At 37.2% G+C, this 23,078-nt stretch overlaps 1 protein-coding gene across 3 annotated transcripts in view; it reads left to right on the top strand.

The window, feature by feature from the left end:
• Positions 1-2,501: 2,501 nt before the first annotated feature.
• The window catches only part of ARHGAP15 (Rho GTPase activating protein 15), a 622,754-nt gene continuing 602,177 nt past the window's right edge, over positions 2,502-23,078 (top strand). The window contains exon 1 of one of the 3 annotated variants that reach the window (XM_027131893.1): positions 2,502-2,634. The gene's annotated coding sequence lies outside the window, so the exon portion shown is untranslated. The remainder of the gene's footprint in view (positions 2,635-23,078) is intronic. The other 2 variants (XM_027131911.1, XM_027131900.1) reach the window with 2 other exon arrangements.

The raw sequence follows: 23,078 nt of genomic DNA, 5'->3' as shown, positions 1-23,078 counted from the left end.
GGGCAATTATATAATCTCAGTTTCCTCATAAGAAAGAAAAAAAGAAAGTATAATGACATTGGTTAGCTCATAAGGTTGTTGGAAGGATTAAACGAAAGAAAAAATGTAAAGGGATTGGTACAATTCTTGGCTTATAGCAAGTATTCAATAAATATTAGATACATATTGAGTGGCAAGTGTCAAAGCCTAAGCTAGATCCTTAATCGTAATCATGGTAAATACATTTCCTCTAGCCACCAAACCCAGGTATATCACTGCCTGAGTTGCTCCCCTCCCATCTTGTACAAAGAAAATGTGCTTTGTCTTTATTTAATGTCTACTTGTTCATGATCAAAAATAAACACTGAAAATTTATACCTTCAAGTAGGTGTTTGTGTTTATTTATTTCCCATAAGGGTACATTGGTGTTTTATATTTTTTCTATTCCAGTATCTGTTATCAGTACCTATGTAAAAGGAAAAGCCTATTTCCCTTGTTCTAGATTTATGAGCCTGACTTGGACTTACAAAGGCTTAAATCGAGTAGGATGTACTAAATTTATCTGATGTTTCTTGGGAGGCATCATCATTTCCTAGCTCATGCTCATGTATAAGTCTGCAATTCTTCATTATTTACAACATATTTAAATCTATTTACTTATTTTTGTTGGAGGAGGTAATTGGGAGAATGTGACCTCCAGTTGAGCTGCAAACTGGACCCAGGCAATCGGAGGCTCCTCACCTCCTACCCTGACCCTGGAATGTATGTTCTGCCCACCATTCCCACAGCAGAAGCCATTTTCAAGGACGCAGCCTTGAGGGAGCAACGTGTTATTGAGATGGTCTGGACTGTATGCATGACTGAACCCAGTTAAGTCCTCTATCTAAACTTAAGATTCTGGTGGGCAGGCGCAAAGATTTACTTGTCTTGCGGCCACCCAAGACAATCTTTGTAGGTAAGTTCCTTTGCTTATTAAACCTGCCACCTACCAATCTGGAGTGGTCTGCCTCTTTCTTTGGTCTCTTCTTGCCCTCATCATATGGGGGCCAGTTTCAGATTTCACTGGGGGAGCTGCTGAGTGTACCAACCAACAATTTTATTCTGGTAGATGGATATTTTTTATATGTATGTTTCCATTATATAGATAAATAACCTTAATTTCAGAGAACCTAAGCAACTTGGCCAAGGTTAAATAAACAGTAGTGTCAGAACTGAAGCCTGAAATCTGGTTTCCTCACTTTCATTATCATGTCCTTTCTATTTTCTCTTCAATGTTAAGGAGGAACATTGAGTACAAACCTTCAGGGCTCTAAAAACTTAAAAAGGTGTATGCTGGAATGACAATTGACAGCGAGTTCTAGGGTGAATCTGAAATATGATTTTAGAAAGAAGAGTCCTAGAGAAATTAGATTAATTTGCAGGGACATGCCATGCATATCTTGGGCCATATACACCACATATATTTTTAAAGTTTTTCTTTATGTGTGCCAAAACATTCCACACCACTGAGAACTACTACATAGATTTCTAGTCTGATGGGTTTGTATGACAAGAGATTGTGATTTAACTTTCTCACATATTTGGAAGGGAAGATTTTCCTTTTGTGAATCTCCTGCAGTCTCACAAAACCAGCCAGGCTTGCACGCCCAGGAGCTCACTTCTTGGAGCCCATAGCTCAGTAGAGAGGCACACCCTACGGCTATTTTGAGTCCCCACCCCACCCCAAACGTGTCTTGGACGGGTGGAAGTTTGACACAGAAGGGCACAGCGCAGCATGCCAAAAATGACACCCCTTGGAGCCTTTATTTTCCTTCTTAAGTCAGGCCACACAGAGAATCATTTAGCCACAGCAAAAGCTCTTCAGCACATATCAGAACTCCTTAGGCAACTGCGAGAGAGGACACACAAGTGTGAGAGCCACCTAGAGCAAATGTCACAGTATGTGCTGGATGAGCACATTCCATTCCCCCACGTGGCAGCGGGGCCCTGGGCTGTGTTCTCTGAAGTTCTAATGCAAGCTGTCCAAAGCCTCATGAACTTAGTAATGGAGCACCTCTTTGTGGGGCCCTCTGTGAGTTAAAAGCACCAGCTCTGTGAATGGAGATGGTCTCTTGGCTTCCCAAGCCAATAAGCAAAGCCTCCTGAAGGCATATGGACATGCTCTAGCTGACTGAGGAGAGCAGGCTTTAGGCTTAAAGCCCTTGCTAGAAGGCAGAGAAAGAGGAAGTGTCCCCGGTGCTTAGCAGGCTGCCCCTCTCCCTGCTAAATTTTTAACCATACATTTTGCCCCATTAAATCAGAATTGATGAAACCTTTACAAATGTGCAGTGTCTGAAAACTGAAAATCACACTGAAAAATAACAATCTCGTTGACTATAGAAGGCAAGTTTTTCAAATCGAGTAATGATGTGATGTGTGTGGTTAACCGTATCTACGCAGGAAGTGGTTTATTTAAAAGTTTTTGTGCTCACTCCACACCCACCCCACCCCACCCCACCCCGCCTTTTTTTTTCCTCCAGTACTGAAATTAAGCAGCATCCAACCTAGGCCTACTTTTACGACATGTGACTTGACTTTACTGTTTTCCGTTTTTGCTAAAAGAGTCATTAACAGAAGTTGATGGCAGTTTCAGTAACAAGTCAGCACTGAGGAAAGGTAAGTGAGCTCATACTGAACGTGCAATTTAACCTTGAAAATATTTGACAGAGTATCCTATGCTTCAGTGGGAATGTATAAACGTTTCCTACAAAATTGTGATGTTTTCATTTGTGATTGAAACATCAGTTTGTTTCCTTTGGTGTAGAGAAGAATATTGTTTTTAAATTTGCAACAGTTAAATTCTAAAGTACTTTAAAAGATCGTATACTAAGATTTCATATGAAAACATTAAAAACAGAATAAGGTATAGTTTTAGTTTGAAAGTACTTTTAAAAATTGGGACTTTGTATCTTTAACTGACTGCTTTATAAAAATATGCACTCTTCATGATCCAGATAATAAAGAGAAAAAGGCATTTTGTAACAATTAGAAATAACATCTGAATTGCATGCAGTGTGAAAGATACCCACTGTAAAGTGTTGTAGTAAAGTTAGCATTAGAAACCCTTAAAAGGTGTAGTTTATTAAATTTACAGCTTATTAAATAGCTATTAAAAAGCAGGAAATTTTCAAAATGCCAAAGAAATTTCTCTATCATGACATCTGATTTTTTTCCTAAATTTTATTTAAGATATAGTGTGAAATGAGGGCAAGTTTCTATTTCATAAGCAAAACTGTACGTTTAAAGGAGAAGTCACAGATGACTTCACAGGGGGTTACTTCTGGGAAAAGAGGCAAATTAGAAATATACTTCTGTTATTTAGGTAATTATATAATTTTCCTTCTTTGAGATTTCTAAAACAATAACCTCAGAAATTAAAAGGATTTGTTAATCATTAACTGACAAGAACTTTTCTTGTATAGTGAATTCTTGCTTTTATAGAATGTCTTTGTGTGCTGTAACATATGTACAAAAAATATAAAAGTATTGCTCATCTCAGAGACAAATACCTAAAATAAATCTGACTGTAGATTTTTCAAGGAATTTTAATAAAAGCTCCAGATACGATCCACCCTTCCGTAATATTATTTTTATTGTGCTGTTGGATGGGGGACATGAGGGCCCCACAACACCTATTTTTTTGTATTATTAAAAAATGGTTACAGGATTGATAAGTGGCAACAATTTTCTTTTCTTTTATTGTCTTCTATTGAAACACTCATATAAATGTTTTTTGATGTGGTCAATTTGGTAGGAAATTATTAGTTATACTAGTACACTCCATTTTAAGACCTCTTCAATTGTCAATACTGAAGCTAGCTACTTGTTGGCTATTCAAATGATCATGAAAAAACAGAGATTAGGACTTGATGTTTAATACATTTTTTATTGTTAGAGTGTAAGAGAGCCTTGGTAATATGTATTTGCTTTGATATTCTGATTAGCTTTTCAATTTGCTGCATTTTCTCACAATGGAAAGCATTATTTAAATCTGTCTTCAATACTGTGGTTCTGAACCTCTGCATCTACAGAAGCTTAATAATTCAGATAGTTTTGGTTTATATGTTATTACTTTATTTCATTTTATTATAAAAGAACATCACATGAATAAACATATGTAGTACTTACATATTAGCAACAATGAATATCCACATAAGCCTTTGGTACTGAAAAAAGTCCACTACAGTTTTTTAAATAATTTAATATTTTTATAAGCCAAATCTTTGTAAAATGATTGTTTCCTGCAGAAACTGTTAAATTAAAAGACAAATATTTTATGGAGTATGTATAAAATTAAGAAGTAATTAAACATAATATGGATTTATAAAGAGAAATAAGTAGAGATGATATTCATGTAACCTAAGATGCTCTCAGAATTGTTTGTAAAAACTACTAATGCATTATCTCTGGGATGTAAAAACCAAATCTTAAGAGGGTAAATTACAAATGAGTTATTATAGGTAGGTTACTATATCTTTATGTATTTTAAGCGAATAAGAAACAAATTTTGATGAAATAAAAACAATGCAGAGAATCTCATTTGGAAAGTCTTTAAAAAAAAAAATAGGTGGCTTCCCTGGTGACGCAGTGGTTGAGAGTCCGCCTGCCGATGCAGGGGACACGGGTTCGTTCCCCTGGTCCGGGAAGATCCCACATGCCGCGGAGCGGCTGGGCCCGTGAGCCATGGCTGCTGAGCCTGCGCATCCGGAGCCTGTGCTCCGCAACGGGAGAGGCCACAACAGTGAGAGGCCCGCGTACCGCAAAAAAAAAAAAAAAAAAAATGCTTTTCCACTTGGGGCCAGGATTCAGCAAAATTCAGAAAGGAGACATTCCCCCCCTTGATATTCCTTCTCTTGTTATTTTTAAGTGTTCTGTCCCAGAGTGGGCTACTCTGTCCCCGACTTAAGGTCTGCCAGCCTTGGTCCTAGAGAAATACACCCTACACTTTTCCTTCCATCACACTCCCATTGTTCTTAAAATGTACTCATCCTATTTTCCAGAAGTTAGGGCATCTGATAAAAATAATCCATGCTCACAAGAGAGGGCTCCAGAGCTTTGTTTCTTGTAACCTGTAATTCAGGCCTCCCTTCCTCCTCCCAGTAGAATTTTAATAACTTCTCTCAGCAGACAGGATCCAAGGGAACGGCTAACTGTTGAGGACCTCAGTCTCAAGTGAGGAGACTGATGCCATTACAAACAGTTTGGGGAAAATATTTTGGGGGAGAAAGAGTGTTTTGTTAACGATTCGTCTTGTCTATGGCATTTAAACAAAATTTCTGAGTATGTTTTATGTGAAGGGTCCATCACAGAGATGTGTCCATTTCTCTAAGATATTCCTTAAGAAATATACATCTTTCTTGTAGTGGATGAAAATTAACTGCACATCTTCAGACTATTTTGGTATTCCCATACACTTAGAAACTATCTAACATAATCAAAAGTTTTACATATGTATTTTAAAAATCATTTAATATCCTGAATTTAGCACTTTGGGTACCATATTTTTTGTACTGCAAGATAAATGTTATATAACTAAACTATAAAATATACTTATAAGTATTCTAAATTTTAGCTTACGGTAGACAAAACTCCTTTGCTTGCAAATGACAGAAAATAAGCTAAAGTTAGCCTAGACAATAGAGAGAGGCACTGATTTGTATAACTGAAAATCCAAGGAAAGAAAAGTCAGGCTGGATCCAGCAGCTCACACAGATTTAGCAAGATCATTTTCTTCATCCCTTAGCTCTTTTTTTTCACTCCACTATAAACAGTCTCTGGTAGAAGCTCACACTAAGTTGACCAGAAGGCTTCAGGTTTACCTCTGACCCTTTCAGCAAACTTTGTACAAAAGAATGCCTTTCCCCCATCACCACAGCAAAGGTACCTCAGATTGAGATCTGATTGGACTGAAGTGGGTCACGTAACCATACTGAACCAATCACTGCCTCACCCTGCGTGACCAGGCCTAAGGTCACTGGCCCACTCTTGCATTGATGAGCCACCTGCCCCTGCAACACCTGGACTCTCCGCTGAAAAGAGGGGTCCCTACACTGAGGAACTAAAATTCTTCCCCCAGAAGAAGAGCAACTTTATGTCTTAGAGGTAATACAGCCATAGAAAACTACCACACGGCCACATCGGGTCACATTCAAAACCAGTACTTAAATTTTCCAACCTCTGTAATCAGACAGAAAGACGGCGTCAGTTTAAGCATAGGTCTGAATGAAGCAAGTGTTTCAATTAAACTGAATTTTAAAGTATTTTTCAACAGCTACTCCATGTACAAACCCCTGCCCCACAATACTTGTCTTCTAAAAGCTTATAATCCAGTAAAAGTACAAGATTAATAATTATAATGCCAACAACTTTTTATCAAGTACCATAAAAAGAGATAAGAAATATTCTATTAGGATTCAGAATTTCATCAAACATTTTTGTCTTCCTGTTATATGGCGGGCAATAAACTAGAGAATTTTGCAGGTGTTATATCATTTATCATATCCAGTCAGAGAAATCAGGGCAGTTTTGGAAGAAATATTTGTACAGTAGTTCCCCCTTCTCCAGGGTTTTGCTTTCCGCGGTTTCAGTTACCTGCAGTCAACCACCGTCCGAAAATGTTGAAGGGAAAATTCCAGAAATAATCCATGAGATTTAAATGACTCACCTTTCTGAGGTAGTGTGAGGAAGTCTCGCTGCCGTGCTCCGGGCCGGCATCTTCGCGTCCAGCGTTTCCCCCGTGAGGCACTGAGCTGCCTTCCCGCTTATCAGATCGTCGCTCTCGCGAGTTTGAGGTTTGAGGTATCGCGGTGCTGGTGTTTGCGTCCCCTTTAATTCGCTTAATAGTGGCTCCAACGCGCGAGTAGTGCTTCCGGCCAATCGGACATGACAAGGCATATCCTTGCAGTGCTTCCTCTAAGCGATAGGGTGCCAGAAAAAAAATTCGTAGTCCGAGGTTGCCCAGATGTACTGTACGGACGAACCTGAATTTTCTATCCGTGAAATTGTGAAGAAGGAAAAATAAATCTCTGTCCGTTTTGTTGTGGCACCTTGAACTGCAAAAGTTATGGCTGCAGTGTGTGGTAAGTGCTTAATTAAGATGAAAACGGCATTGAATTTGTACAATAAGATATTGTGTGTGTGTGTGAGAGAGACAACATTCACATAACTTTTATTTTTTAATTTTTTATTGCTGTACGCGGGCCTCTCACTGTTGTGGCCTCTCCCGTTGCGGAGCACAGGCTCCGGATGCGCAGGCTCAGCGGCCATGGCTCACGGGCCCAGCCACTCCGCGGCATGTGGGATCTTCCCTGACCGGGGCACGGACCCGTGTCCCTTGCATCGGCAGGCGGACTCTTAACCACTGCGCCACCAGGGAAGCCCCACATAACTTTTATTACGGTATATTGTTATAATTGTTGTATTTCTTTATTAGTTGTTGTTAATCTTTTACTGTGCCTAATTTATAAATTAAACTTTACCATAGGTATGTATGTATAGGGAAAAACATACTCTATATCGGAGTCGGTGCTATCTGCGGTTTCAGTATCCATCGTGGCTCTTGGAATGTGTCCCCGTAGATAAGGAGTGGGGGGTGGACTACTGTGATAGTATCCAGAGAAAGCTAGAACTGGGGAGATGAGAAACATTCCAAAAGACAGGAAGGGAATGTGTCAGGGGACAAACATGGAGTATCAGAGAATTTCCCAGGCGGAGTGAGTTGTCTCCTGTTGTTAGCTGTAAGTATACTAGCAGGAGATCAGGGCAGACGGTTTGAGATTCTAATAGGGTGAACCTGCTGAGCAGATCATGACTAAGGGCTGTAAGTACCAACAGGGTTGTTGAGCAGGGGAAATCCATCGCAGGATGACCACGTTTTGCATCTGGGTGGGCTATCTAGCATCAGGATTTATTTACTTCTTGTATATATGTCACTATTGGTGACATACTCTTTAGGGTGATTTGGAGAAATGGTGGTCGTCTATGAAGGGAGGTATTCCTTTAAGACAAGTCACTGGCGCACCTCCCCAGGTGCCTCGAGGTTCTTATATAGGCTGTGGTTATAATGATTTTTTTTCATATTGCAGAGCTTTGTTGTGTTGTTTTTAATTTGAGAATAAGTGATACAGTGAAATGGTTTGAAAACAAACAAAACCTAAATATAAATATTTTAGTGAAAGTCTTTCTAACATTCCTATTTCTATATACCTCTGTTTACTCCCACCTTAACCCAGCAGGCAACCACTTTTCAGTTTTTTTTTTAAATCCTTCATTGTTTCTTTATGCAAAAGCATGTATGTATATACGCACGTGTGTGTATATATTTCTTTATTATATTAAAGGGAGTTCACTATATACACCTGCACTTTTTTTTTCTTTCAGTAATATCTTAGAGATATTTTAATTATAAAAATAAGAAACTGTCTAATTCTCTCTCTCTCTCTCTCTCTTTGTTTATAGTTGTACAGTGTTCCACTGTGTGGATATGGCATACTTAATCTAACCAGTCTAAAAGAGTCATGGGTGTTTTCAATTTTTTGCTAATACAAAGAATGTTTTAATATAATTGTGTACATTTGAAAATATATCTATGGAATGAAATCCCAGAAATTTCATTTATTAAAACTATTTATAAGCCAAGAGATAAAATAATTTTGATAGTTATTGCCAAACTATCCTTCACGTTAGTTGTAACTTTTTGAATTTCCATTAGCACTTAACGAGAGAGCTGGTGGAAGCTCCATAGCTTTTCTAACAGATTGTGTTACCAAACATTTCAGGTTTTGCCAGTCTGTAGAAAAATGTATCCTGATATAGTTTTATGTAATATTTCTGTTATTATGATTGAGGTTGGGCTTGTTTTTAAAAGAGCAAGGTCTATTTGTTTTTCCTAATAACAGAATGTATCCTTTCTCAACTGCATAATTAAGGACCAAAAGCATTAGTTAAGTTCAAGCCTAGAATGAGATGTTAAAGGAAATGAGGAATCGGGGCTAGCATATGTAAAATACTCTTTTTATAAAACTTGAAATAAGCAGTAGCTAAAAGAGGATGAAACATGAACACTGAAGTGAAGGAAAAGAGAAAAGGAATGAAAAATAAAAATAAAAAAAAAAAAGAAAATATATCCAGACATCCAACAATGTCTCAGAGGATACGAGGACAGATGGGTGTAATCACTAGCTCAAGTAGATAAATTAACCTGAAACAGAAGGAAGAGCACTTTAATGAGTGTGTATGTAGATGAACTGGATACAGATAAGATGAAGTGAGGAGAGGAAGGTGAGGAATATTTGCTTCATGGATTCTATCTTCTTTGAAATGGTAGGAAAGTCCATTTGATAAGAGGTAGTATTTAGAGGATGCCAAAGAATATGCAGACTATCTTATTTTAAAAATTGGCCTCGTCAAAAACATATAGTACAACTGTGAATTTTAAAGTTGATTTTTCACTTTCAATGGGCATCAGCCCTATTCAATTCCATAAATCCCATATTTATTATTCCATAAATAATTTTGAGCTCCAACTAAGTACACTGTGTTATGCTAAGAATTATTGGGGATACAGAGACTCAGTGTGCTAACTAGCCAGTGAAACCATCTTAGGTAGCTTAGTGCACAAATACAAGAATTTAAATATAAATTTATAAGTATAAATGCAAGGCCTTAGAAATATTAGAGAACATGCTATGTCAGAGTCTCAGTGGTTTCATTTTACCAAATCCAATGGCTATTTATGCATCTTCATATTATCCATATCTGAGTTGCATTTGATGCAACTGAACATTCCTTCTCTCTTGAAACTCCCTCTTCACTAAACTTCTATATTTCATTCTCCCAGTTTTTCTCCAAACTATTTCAGTGCTCCTTCTCTGTCTCTTTGCTAACTCTTCCTCATTATCCAGCCCTCTAAATGTTAAAATGTCCTGTACTCAATCTTCAGATTTCTACCTTTCTGGTCCTAGCTATTGTCTTCTTAGTTTATTCCTAGGTGCTATTATTTAGTGCCATGATTTTAAATACTATCTATATTCTTTTTTTAAAAAAATTTTTCATTTATTTTTGGCTGTGCTGGGTCTTCGTTGTGGTGCACGGGCTTCTCATTTCGGTGGCTTCTCTTGTTGTGGAGCACGGGTTCTAGGCGTGCGGGCTTCAGTAGCTGTGGCTCACAGGCTCTAGAGCACAGGCTCAGTAGTTGTGGAGCATGGGCTTAGTTGCTCCGCGGCATGTGGGATCTCCCCGGACCAGGGATCAAACCTGTGTCCCCTGCATTGGCAGGCGGATTCTTAACCACTATCTATATTCTGTTTAGACCTCAAGACCAAAACTTTTTGTTTTTTAACACTAAAACTGTAAATGCAGTTGCCTACCTATCATCTCCAGTTGAATGTTTCAAGAGACATCAAAATGAGTATGTTCAAAACTAAGCTCTTATTTACTCCCCACTTACCCACCCCCACCTGCTTCTCTCCTATTTTCATTTATCTCATTTAATGGCACCATCATTCATATCTCTGTTCAAGATAATAAATTAAGAATTACCCCCAATTCCACTCTTTCTCTCATACTCCCTACCCCAAACCACATCCAATTAATCAGCAATAAGCAGAGCCTGCAAAATTGACTTACCTCCCATAATCCTGTTTACTTTTCTAAATGTTGGCTCTTGAAAAGTTATATCTTTTTTTTTATACTAATGGCTCTTTTTATTTTTTGTTTCTTGGTATAATGAATTTTCCTCAAAAAACCTACTAAATGAATACACTACAATATATGACATTTAGATGACATCACAATTTTAGATAAACCATGCTTACTAATTCACTTTCTAGTTTCAAGTTAGAGAAGAATCATACAAAATATATGGAGCAATGTTGATTTGAAAATTTTTGAATGAACTCAAGAAGGTTGAAGAAGTAGCAACTTGTAGAACATTCCAGTTGGTTTGTTGGCCCTAAATTTTTTTTTTTTTTTGCTGTAATTTGTCATTAAGTATGCTCTGACAGCAAGAAAACTGTAAGTTTCATAAACATTGAAAATATTGGTGACGTAAAAGATACAGAAAAAAAGGAAATTTAATAAATATACTTTTTATATTTTATGTACTTTTTTTCAAATTGTTGTTACTACTTACATAAACCCATTTTTAAAATCTATTCATGCATTTTTATATTTATAAATGTTGATTGGGTATCTTGAGCTTTTATTTAACTGATTTTCTCTTAGCAAGAATGAATTAGACATTAAGCAAGTGGTAAATATGTATCAAAATATCCCAAATTTAATCACTTTTTACCACCTCTACTGCTGTTACTGCAGAGTCCTCTAACTCATCTCCCTGATTCTAATTTTTACATGATAGTCATTCTCCAAAGAGTAGCCAGAGTGACTTTCTTAAGACTTAAATCATACAATTCTCCAACTAAAACATTCCAAATGATTTTCTATTATACTTTAAATTAATTCAGTCTTTTTCCATGATTTGTCAGGCCCTCTATGTAATTACTCTGCTTTTGTTTGCTTAAATAGCATTTTGGATATGAGGAATCATTATTACATTTTTTAGTGGCTATCTTTACCCTGAACTGAATGGTCCATGAAAGTACTGACCTTGTTTGCCTTTTTACTACTGAATACCTAGAACCTAGAACAATGGTAGACATATAATAAACACTCAATAAATATTTGATTAGTGAAAGAACAAATAATATAAAAGCTGACTGGGGGCTGTAGAGTCAGGGAAGGCTTCTGGAGATTTGTGACTTCTCTTGGATCTAAAAAATAAGGTAAGTTTAGGGGAAGAGAAGCTAGAAACGTATTTCAAACAAATGACACTTTATGGGTTCATTTTGAGCAACCTGGCAGTGATGAAAGGTTGGAATGGAATGCTGGATCCGTTATATACTGTGGCACTTTTTTGAAACTCAAAACAAATAAGCATCTGAAAACGTATTGCATAAATTGGTAGAGAACACCAGCTACTTCTAAGCATTTAAATTTTAAGCTGTTTTTCTAAAACTAGGGTATTAAAATTGAATAATTTTGTTTACTTTAGATTCATTTCCTAAACACTTAGTGAACTTTTTGTTTTAGTCTCTGCTGATGTAATGACAAGCGTAGAGTCAAAACGAGATTTCTTTTTAAAATGGAATGCTCAGGAAATTAAGTGCTGAGTCGGGGGAAATTTTTTTTTAATTTATCTTTCCACTTCAGTTAATTTCATATTAGAATTTTAAGGGATAGAAACTGAGCAATGAAGTCCATATTCATCTTATTCGGGAAATCAAGTAGTCTTAGCCTCTATTTATACCTTGATGGTTCTCCTAAAGGAAATAGAATGTAGGAGGAAAAATGAGTGTTGATTACCCCAGTGGTACCTCCAGCACTGTGGTAGGTACCATGGTGTTACCCCAAGCAAACAATATCCCCTTCTTGTCTAGATGCTTACAGTAGCATGAGACATTCATTAATATAAATTATTAGAGTGGCATTATTAATAATAATCATCAGAGCTATGATTTATTATTATTTATTTATTTATTTATTTATTATTTATTAGGTGTTTTGCATACCTAATAGTATTTGAATCCCACAAAAATCATGTAAGAGAGTTAGTATCTCCATTTTAAAGATAAGGAAGCTTAGGTTGAGTGGGTAAGTGCCCAAATTTATAATGCTGTTTGGTTGGTGGGTTATGATTTGTAGGCAGATTTGGGTAATGCAAAATCTGTGTTATTTTCACTATGCCATGCTATAATTTCTAATCCTGTTAGGTGTCAGCAGTTAAGTGATACTGGACTTTATTCATGAGGCCCTATAGTCTGAAAGGGTCTAGAAGGATCCTGCTTTGTTTGATATCTAAAACTATGCCATCTGTGGAAAACCTGTTGCTTTTTCACTATATACATATATCCTTATGTAGAGATGTTATAAAATATGTGAGGAAGAAAACATTTTTGCCTTAGTTTTTGTCATACTGTAGGTACTTTTTCTATTTCACTTCTTCTGTCTTCTCTGGACCCTGTGTCTCCTTTCTGCCCCTAGATTCCCGATTCCTTCTTAGAGTCATGCTGTCCATTATGGTAGAAACTAGCTACAGATGGTTATTTAGCACTTGAAATGTGGCTAGTTTAAACTGAGTGTAAAATAAACACCAGTTTTTGAAGACAGTACAAATAAAAAAGTTATAAAATATCTCCTTAATATTTTTACATTGATTATATGCTAAAATTTTGACATAGTGGGATAAATAACATACATTATTAAAATACATTATTTTAATATAATCACTTATTTCATTTTACTCATCTAGTATGGCTACCAGAAAATTTTAAATTATTTGTGTGGCAAATTATTTCTAGTGGATGGCACAGCTTTAGGCCATCTCCTCTTCTCACAAGACTACTTTGACATTCTTATCCACTCTTATGATTTAAATTTAATCAATATGGTCCTTAATTTTTTATCTTTGGCTTTGGTCTCTCTCCCAATATTGTTCCTTCTTCCAATTGTCACTTGATAACCTATTCCGTGATGTCCCATCAGAAGTTCAAACAGAATATGTCTCATGTTAAACCTATAATCTCCCCACAGAATCCCCATTCTCTTTCCAACTTCAGTTAAGCTATCTCTGTTCTTCAAATCACTTAAGTAAGTGAGCTTGGTATCTCCAAGGACTCCTGTCCATACATCCAATCAACTGTCATTGTTAGGGGCATCCATTTCCTTCTTTCAGTGTTCACTTATTGTCATAGTTACTCATTTGGATATCCATTAAGTCTTGTCTAGACTATGGCAAAGGGGTCTTATTTACTTTCATACTCATTTCTCTTACCTCTTTAGTTTGCATATTTAATATTTATTTTATGTCTTCATGGTGATGGTTGGGTTCAAGTTAATTAATACAAGTAAGAATTTTTATGACCTAGTTATATTCTATTTAGAGTTTTAAAAGTGATTTTGCATAATTATTTTATGTGGTTATTCTAGCAAGCTAGTGGTAAAAGCAGAAGATTTAGTAGAAGACAAGGAAGCTTGGAGAAATAGAAGTGTTTGAGGACATGCTGAGAACATATTTCTCCCAAATTCTGGTCTAGAAGTTTTTTATTTCTTGTGGAGATAGTGAAGTTTTTTTTTTAATTTGGAGTATAGTTGCTTTACAATGTTGTATTACTTTCTGCTGTACAGCAAAGTGAATCAATTATACGTATACATATATCCACTCTTTTTTAGATTTCCTTCCCATTTAGGTCACCACAGATCACTGAGTAGAGTTCCCTGTGCTATACAGTATGTTCTCATTAGTTGTCTATTATACGTAGTAGTGTATATATGTCAATCCCAATCTCCCAATTTGTCCCACCCCTCCCTTTCTCCTTTGGAAACCATAGGTTTGTTCTCTACATCTGTGACTTTATTTCTCCTTTGCAAATAAGTTCATCTGTACCATTTTTCTAGATTCCACATATAAGCAATATTATACGATATTTGTTTTTTCTCCTTCTGACTTATTTCACTCTATATGACAGTCTCTAAGTCATCCATGTCTCTGTAAATGCCACAATATTCCATTGTGTATATGTACCACATCTCCTTTATCCATTCCTCTTTGATGGACATTTAGGTTGCTTCCATGTCCTGGCTATTGTAAATAGTGCTGCAGTGAGCATCAAAACGGGTGCATGCATCCTTCTGCATTATGGTTTTCTCTGGATATATGCCCAGAAGTGGGATTGCTGGGTCATATGGTAGCTCTATTTTTAGTTTTTTAAGGACCCTCCATACTGTTCTCCATAGTGGCTGTAGCAATTTACATCCCCACCAACAGTGTAGAAGGGTTCCCTTTTCTCCACACCCTCTCCAGTATTTATTGTTTGTAGATTTTTTGATGGCCATTCTGACCGGTGTGAGAGATAGTAAAGATATTAAGAGCACTGCCTGGGAAGTCAGAAAAAACAAAGTTCAATCTTGGGCTCCACCACTTGCTAGGTATTGTATATGTTATATTGTACAAGTTACTTAATCTCTCTGAGCCCAAGTTTCCTTATCTATAAAATGAGGAGTTTCCTCACAAGATAAAAAAAGAATGTATATAAAGAACTTTGCCTAGTTTGTGTCTCACAATATTGTTTTAGAAGGGTTAAATGTAGCGTGAATAGTAGTTATAGTAGTAATTGTTTTATCAGGTTGTCTTGAATCAAATGATGACCATTCTCCCCTTCATTATGATATAAAAATCATGCCAGGATAATTTTGATTTATTTCAATTCTAAGTATTATGATAGGATTTGGAACTCATCAAAAGCAATTTCTTGCTATTAGTTTCATTTCCTCAATACAGCTGTGTGGAGGAGAAGGAAGAAGACTCACTCTTTTCTTGTTTGTTTACCAATTTTTGGTTGATATGGAAATTTTCCTCTGAGCAGCTCAAGATGTGTCCTAACCAAAAATACCCTTTAATTTTGAAGAATTCATATTCATCACACAGAGCAGTTTAAAAAGTGAAAGGCAGCCATTGACTCTTGGACTTAAAATTAAAATGAAGCAAAGAAGAACTACAGAAACCAGGAGAGAGAAAAAAAAAGTAGAATTCTTTTCACCCACTTTTATATTATACCTAATTTTTGCCTAGGGTTATAAAGTATTAATGCAGATTGTCCATGAGGCATGGGGGTCCTAGCAAAATGATTCTGAGGAAAAAAATAAGATGTTGGGATGTCCAAGGTGCTTATCCAGTTAGCAAAGTCTTTTTCTGTTTTTATTCTGTTTTGTTCTCCCCCTGAGGAAACCTGCTCAGGATTCCATGTATGGAGGTTGACTGAATATACCAATCTCAGTCCTAATCCTGAAAGCACTTGGTATTAGGATATCCATTAAATGACAGCAAGGTGTGGCAGTGGGAAGTGACTGACAGAATGCTAGGGAGATAAGTGGCTGTGGTGCTGTCCCTGGAGAATTAGCTGCATCCTACAGGCCAGAGGGCTTTAGGTTAGAAGTCTGGCTCTAAGAAAGTGGATTAACAAGTGGGCCATAGTTTCAGGGTGGGAAATCAGCTTGAAAGGAAAACCAGAGACTAGTCAGTATGGCAGATGGTTAGGGAGTATGTCTTGAGTCAGGGATGGGAGCAAGTTGAGATGCAGTGGATGTTCTGACTTCCCCTAACCATCATGCACTGTATCCCAGGTCCATTTGGCAGCTTTTGATGTGGAGAAGTAGGAAAGAAGCATGAGAATCCAGTAACACTTGGGACTGAGAATCAGGACCATTCTAATATGGTGGCAAACCTGAACTTGTTGGAAATGCTCATAGTACTGGCAGAATTAGAGGCAGAGGATTTCAGACAGGCACCAAATATCTGTAATGTTCTTGGTACGATGCAGAGCAACAACACTGAAAAAACAGCGTCTGACTTTAAGGATCCTACAATTTGGCAGAAGGGACACGCAACTCAAATAGATAACAGAGAACAAAAGAAGTCAGGATATGATTATCTGCCAAAATATAATAGGAACAGTAAAGGAGGTCAGAGCAGAGAGGGGGAAATGGGAACTTGCTTAGCAATAGCAAAGAGCACAGCACAATATCCTACTCTTGGTAATTTCAGATCATGTTGAAAAAATTGTACAAATAAATGAAATAATGTTAATCTCCAGTGAACCTCTTTCTAAAGCAGAAGTACAAATTCAGTCTCAGTTTTGTTCTCCATTTTCAATCCTACCAGCTTGGATTTTAAAATAATAAGATATTGAAAATGATATTAATTTAATATGCAGCAGAAACTGCTCAACCCTCAAATCAGAGGAGCAAAACTCCTAGAGGTGATTGACATCTGGGGTCACAGTCATGGATATTCCCAGATCAGTCAAGTTTTCTATGCAAATCAAGGGGGAAGGGAGAGAAAGTCTGAATCAGAGAGAACTTGTCCTATTTACAAGATGTTGAAGCGGCCCACCTCCACCTGACAGTTACCATGCATACCTTGAGCAGTTTTTCACATCTCATCATTTTCGAGAGAAGACACACAGATATACATTTTTTTTAAAAAGTAAAAATTCTCATGTTTCAATTGGAAACTGATTCAAAACACTCGAAAACATTGTTCAGGCCCAACAACATATGTCTGTGGGTTGAATTTGGTTGGCAGTCTGCCGGTTTTCCACCTCTTCTTGAATTTATAGCTGTTCCTAAGAAAACAGGAGCAGGGTGTAATGATTAGAGAGAACTAGAATCCTCCAACTAACTTCTGTACACACAATAAATCGTAATAAGTGTTTAGAGACTGACTAGCACATTGCTTTATGAAAAACCTCCATTTATCTGCAACTTTTTCATTTAGGTCCTTGTTTTGTTTGTCTGCCTTTCACGACTAGGCTCAGTTTCCTTACTTGGAAGAACAAACTCTTCTGCTACCAACCCTCTTCAAAGCATTTTTTTAAACATTAAGATATGTCTCCAAAAGGTTAACTTTTCTAAATAATAGCAAGTATAGTAATCCTTAGTTTCCCTGATTTTCACAAAATCACAAGATATTGGATTCCGACCAGAACATCTACACTTTTAAAGGATGAATTGTTGTAGGGGAAATAAAAGAGAGTTTAGTATGTCTTAAATGGTGATAATAATAGTAACAACAATTTAAACATATGTGCACACATGCATACACACACATACATGTGTGAAATTCACAGTGCATAGAATGAGGAAATGTAGCCCAAGTGTGGTTGTATAACCCATTTTATCATATGTGTTATCTATTAATAGATGATTATAAGTTCCAGAAGTGGTCATGACAATGGATATAAATGATGTGGGAGGACAGACAGAAAAAGAATTACTGTTCAATAATTTTTTAATTAAAAAGGTAATCATGATAGACATTTAAAAACTCTAACATTTATGAATTCCTTTTTTACTTCAATGTGTCCAAGACAAAATCCTATAGTTTGCTTTATGAGGAGCCTAAATTAAGATAGAAATTTAGCTACATTACTTCAAATTACAGTAACACTCAATTAACTGGAAACTAGTTCGATAATGCATATAACCATCTCTACCTCCTACCTCCTGGGGAGAGGCCTCTGAACTCTACTTTGAGGAAAGAGAAGCAAAACAGGACTTATTTAAGTGGGAAAATATCCCCCGAACAAACCCTGGGTTGAGGTTCCTAATAATACAGCTGAAGCTCTTCAAGAGACTATAGCATCATAAGAGCCTTTAGTTAACCAGTCTAGAAAGGACACAATTTAAGATGTATAATATACAGAACATATTGAAGTATCTTCAAAGACTAGGATTGGAAAAACTCAGAAACTTTTAATTTAAATAATGTGGACTGCTAAATATTTTTTTTGCTATTTTGACATTCTTGGCTTCATGAAAGAAAGCCTCACTTCCACAAAATTTCAGATTAAATTTGAAAACAACAATATTTTGTGGAATCTGTTTTGTTCTCACACTAAACACCCTTTGATATTTAACAAGCAAGAGAACAGTTTTCCAAGTGTTCAAATTGACATTGTTTTACTCACACTTACTATGTTCATGATATAAACATTAAAAAAACAAACAAACCAAAAAAAACAACTTGCTGAAAGTTCTGCAATAGACCTAGATGGTTTGTGGTATGATACTACTGGGTTTTTCATTTATGTAAAATAATTCATTTTGCAGCAATTGTTAGGACTGGATGTATGTTCTGGATAGCTAAACATCATATTTTAATTAATCTCAAATAGGATACTCATAGTGTTACTTTCACGTACCTATGTGTCTGTGTGTCAATTTTTATACTACCTACTTAGCTACCTGCTCACTTCTCTCCTCACTGTTCTCAACTGCGATCCACACCACTCCCCCAAACCACCAACATATTCCAAAGTGAGGTTTACTTCCAGAAAACTTAATTAGAGCAAAAATATTAACAAATATGAACCTAGTATCAATGGGCTTTAAAAATAAGACACTGTAGTAATTGGTAACATTTTTAGGACAATGCAGATACGAAATAAAAAATAACTTTATATAATTCTATAGACTTGTTTCTCATCAAAGTTCAGTGTGCATTTGAATCACCAAGGGTGATGGCCAAACATGTCCTTTCTCAGGCTCCTCCTCAGTCTTGCTGAAAGGAAATATCTTGGGAAGGTGCAGTTAAATCTGCATGTTTATGAAGCTACTCACACTGACCCTTGAGAATCATTGCTCTATAGCTGTCTTCTTCCTCACTTCTAGAGATACCTTTTCATTTTCAACTGAAGTTGAGTTATTTGTGACCCTAACTCCCAGGAGAAATCTTAGCTTAATGCAGGTGTTTTTTAACTAATTCCAGTGAAATGGAGTTCTGTGAGTTCAATAATAAATTATAACAAGTGATTATGGCTTTTAGTCTGCACTTGTGATACACAAATCAAGTGTGTTGCCCCCTTATTTACAAGTCCCAGTGCCTCAGCGAGTCCTTCCTCATTAGGCATTTGTTTTGTCCCTGACCACAACTTCCTCTATTGGAAACCTGGTCATTCATTGCCTCATTCTCTTGCTAGGATGAAAGTCCTACCTCTCTACTGAGAGTCTCCCACGTGGGTAACTGAGCTAGCTCTGAACAAATACCCAGTGTTCAGAACTCTGACATTAACAAACCTCCTGGTTGATAACAATCTGCAAATCTGAACTTCTGAGTATCGCTCCTCTCAGAATGGTTGTTTCTTCCCACCTGTTAGATAAATCTTTCTATTCAACTTGGATACCCAGTTGCCAGTATTTACCAAGACTGTAACCAGATATTTCTGTAATTATTAGACAAAACTGCACCTACTGTCAATATTTGTGGATAGGAAAGCTCTCCAGTATCTGTTCACTCCAGATGGAGGGCCAGATCCTGGTCCTTTTTCACCTAGATAAATCACGAGAGATGACAAGTCCTTCTAATCAAAAAAATACACACACACACACACACACACACACACACACACACACACACACACACACACACATGAATTATTTATATAGAAAGAACGTTATCCTGCCTCACACCAAACACAATTATTTCCAGAAGGATCACAGTTCTAGAAAAAAGTTTAGGGACTTCCCTGATGGCGCAGTGGATAAGAATCTGCCTGCCAATGCAGGGGACATGGGTTCGAGCCCTGGTCTGGGAAGATCCCACATGCCACGGAGTAACTAAACCCGTGCACCACAACTACTGAGCCTGCTTTCTAGAGCCCGCGAGCCACATTGAGCCCACACGCTGCACCTACTGAATCCTGTGCACCTAGAGCCCGTGCTCTGCAACAAGAGAGGCCACCGCAATGAGAAGCCTGCACACTGCAGCGAAGAGTAGCCCCCGCTTGCCGCAACTAGAGAAAGCCCACGCACAGCAACAAAGACCCAATGCAGCCAAAAATAAATATAAAATAAATAAATAAATCTTTTTAAAAAAAGTTTAAATAACAAAACTCTTTAGAGGAAAATATATGAATAGTCTTTGTAGCTTTGGATTAGGCAAGAATTTCTTAAGAGGACAAAAAAAGCACTAATTGTAAAAGGAGATAAATGATAAATTGGATATATTAAAGCTAAGGACCTCTACTAATGAACATATTACAGTAAGAGAGTAAAAAGCAACCTACAAATGAAAAAAAGGATCATTATTGCAACATATATATTAAAAGGAAACTTGTATCCAGAATATAAAAACAACTCCTACAAATCAGTAAGAAAAGCACAAACACCCTAATAGAAGAATTAGCAAAAGTTTTGCACAGGTGCTTCCAAAGAATATCACACAGCAATCAGCTACACAAATGAAGATTTGAGTGAAATAAGCCCAGCAATTAAAAAGTATATACTCTAAGTTTCCTTTTATATAAAGATCAAAAGTAGGCAAAACTAAGAAGACAGAATGTTGATTATCCTTGGTGGGGTGGGGTGGATAGTGACCGGAAGGGAGCTTCAGAGGGCTTCTGGAGTGCTGATGATGTTGAGTTTCTTGATTTGGGTGTGGTTACAGGAGCGTGCATTCAGTTTGTGACAATTCATTGAACTTATATGCAAACACAATCGTATACATACACACACATAAACACAAAAACTATTTAAAATGTATTTTATGCATATATAATTGAGCAAGAGAGAAACCAATTTTTAAATGCATTTTAAAAGATATGCTGAAATGTTTTATCTTAATGGTGCTGTCATTGTCACAACAGTGGACTATATTACTGTCCCATTCTCAGACAGGTCCCTTTGGCACTGAAATACAATTCAGTCAATTCAGAGTTTGAAGACATGAGCATTAGGGAAAGACTAATTGGATACAATAACAAATTTGCTAAATAAAACAAATGTCATCCACATTTTCCTACTGTCAATTACTGACTCCCGTTAATTACTGTCAAACACTACGCAATATGCAGCTTCCTCATATTTTAACTTGGGCAGGCCAAGATAGAGATGGAGGGAACCTGGTGTATTGCAATCAATGTGTGATTAGATTTAATCTGCTTGGTAAAAGGGCTTTGCAACTGAGTCATGTACTTTAGGAAATAAATACTATAGAACATGAAATTGGAGGAAACAAGCAATCGCAAGTTGAAATGTATATTTGTGCACTTGATACTCTTCCAACAAAGATCAGAGAATGAGCCCTGTCCCAGAGGGTGAGACTGCTTGTTTTGCCAGTGCTTTTTAATTCTGTGGCTGCCGAACAACTTCTTCTACAGCTGATGTTTTCTCCTTAAGTGACATTTCATCATCCAGTGCCCTAAGATAGTCACCCTGTTTTCCCTTAATTGATACTTGTATGCAAGAGGCGGAAAATGGCTCAGCATTTCTTGCTATATTAGTTCAAAACTGACAGAGGAAACAGAGAAGAGATTGCACTGCTTATGCCCCTTATGGTTTTCCTGTGTATCTAAGGAGATTGCCATTTCATAAAATTTCTTATGCTGCCTGAACATAATTACAGTAATGCAGGCATTTTGTTCCTATTTGCTTTTCTATTTTTTACTGCTTACCTGATCACCAGAGGGAAATTCAGAAGCAGTTTCACTAATCTTAACTTTATTTTCTTTTATGCCCTTAATAAGATGTAATTGTACCCTTAGACCTCCCTTCTGTAAATGCTTCATTTTGTCATTCCGGTGAAGCCTTTACCTTCCTCTTCATTTGATTGGTAACAAGAAGCATTAAACATGTACCTGGAAGTTCAAAGTGAGGTTCCTGAAGTTTTTCCCCCAAGTCATGGGGTGCTCTTTTCGTAAGATTAGTGTTTACAAATAGATGCTGTGATATTTATTCTAATTTAAAGTTAATTAAGAAGCATCCCATGAGAATGCTCCTGTTCATTGTGCAGCCTCAGTGGCTGGAGATCCATTCTGGGTCCTTCCCACCAAGTCTTTTGGAATGGGATTATGCCTTAAACAAAGGCATCAACATTTCCAGGGATCTATAAGAGCCCTTTTTTTTTTTTAAGATTTTATTTTAGAATTTATTTATTTTATTTTATTTTTTATTTTTTGGCTGTGTTGGGTCTTTCTTGCTGCATGTGGGCTTTCTCTAGTTGCGATGAGCAGGGGCTACTCTTCGTGTAGTGTGCGGGCTTCTCATTGCGGTGGCTTGTTGAGGAGCGCAGGCTCTAGGCACGCGGGCTTCAGTAGTTGCAGCATGTGGGCTCAGTAGTTGCAGCACACGGGCCGTAGAGCACAGGCTCAGTAGTTGTTGCTCATGGGCTCTAGAGCGCAGGCTCAGTAGTTGTGGAGCACGGGCTTAGTTGCTCCACGGCATGTGGGATCTCCCCGGACCAGGGATCAAACCCATGTCCCCTGCACTGGCAGGCAGATTCTCAACCACTGTGCCGCCCAAGAGCCCACTTTTTTTAATAGAGCTGCAAGTTTCTCCTAATCCGGCCCTAATCAACTGTCTCTCCCTAGGTTTCCCAACTAGCCACCCCCACTCTGTCATTTGTTGTGGATGTTCACTTTACTTTTCCTGAAATCTTGTGATCTCAGCTTGCACTGCCCTTGATATCCCTTCTCTGCCTTTTGGATCCTATTTATCATACAACATCA

This window comes from Aethalodelphis obliquidens, unplaced genomic scaffold (genome assembly GCF_003676395.1).
Source record: "Aethalodelphis obliquidens isolate GAN/ISIS:26980383/991018 unplaced genomic scaffold, ASM367639v1 scaffold2, whole genome shotgun sequence".
NCBI classification, from domain to species: Eukaryota; Metazoa; Chordata; class Mammalia; order Artiodactyla; family Delphinidae; genus Aethalodelphis; species Aethalodelphis obliquidens.
The sequence above is the reverse complement of the archived record's forward strand: the minus strand, read 5'-3'. Positions and strand labels throughout refer to the sequence as shown.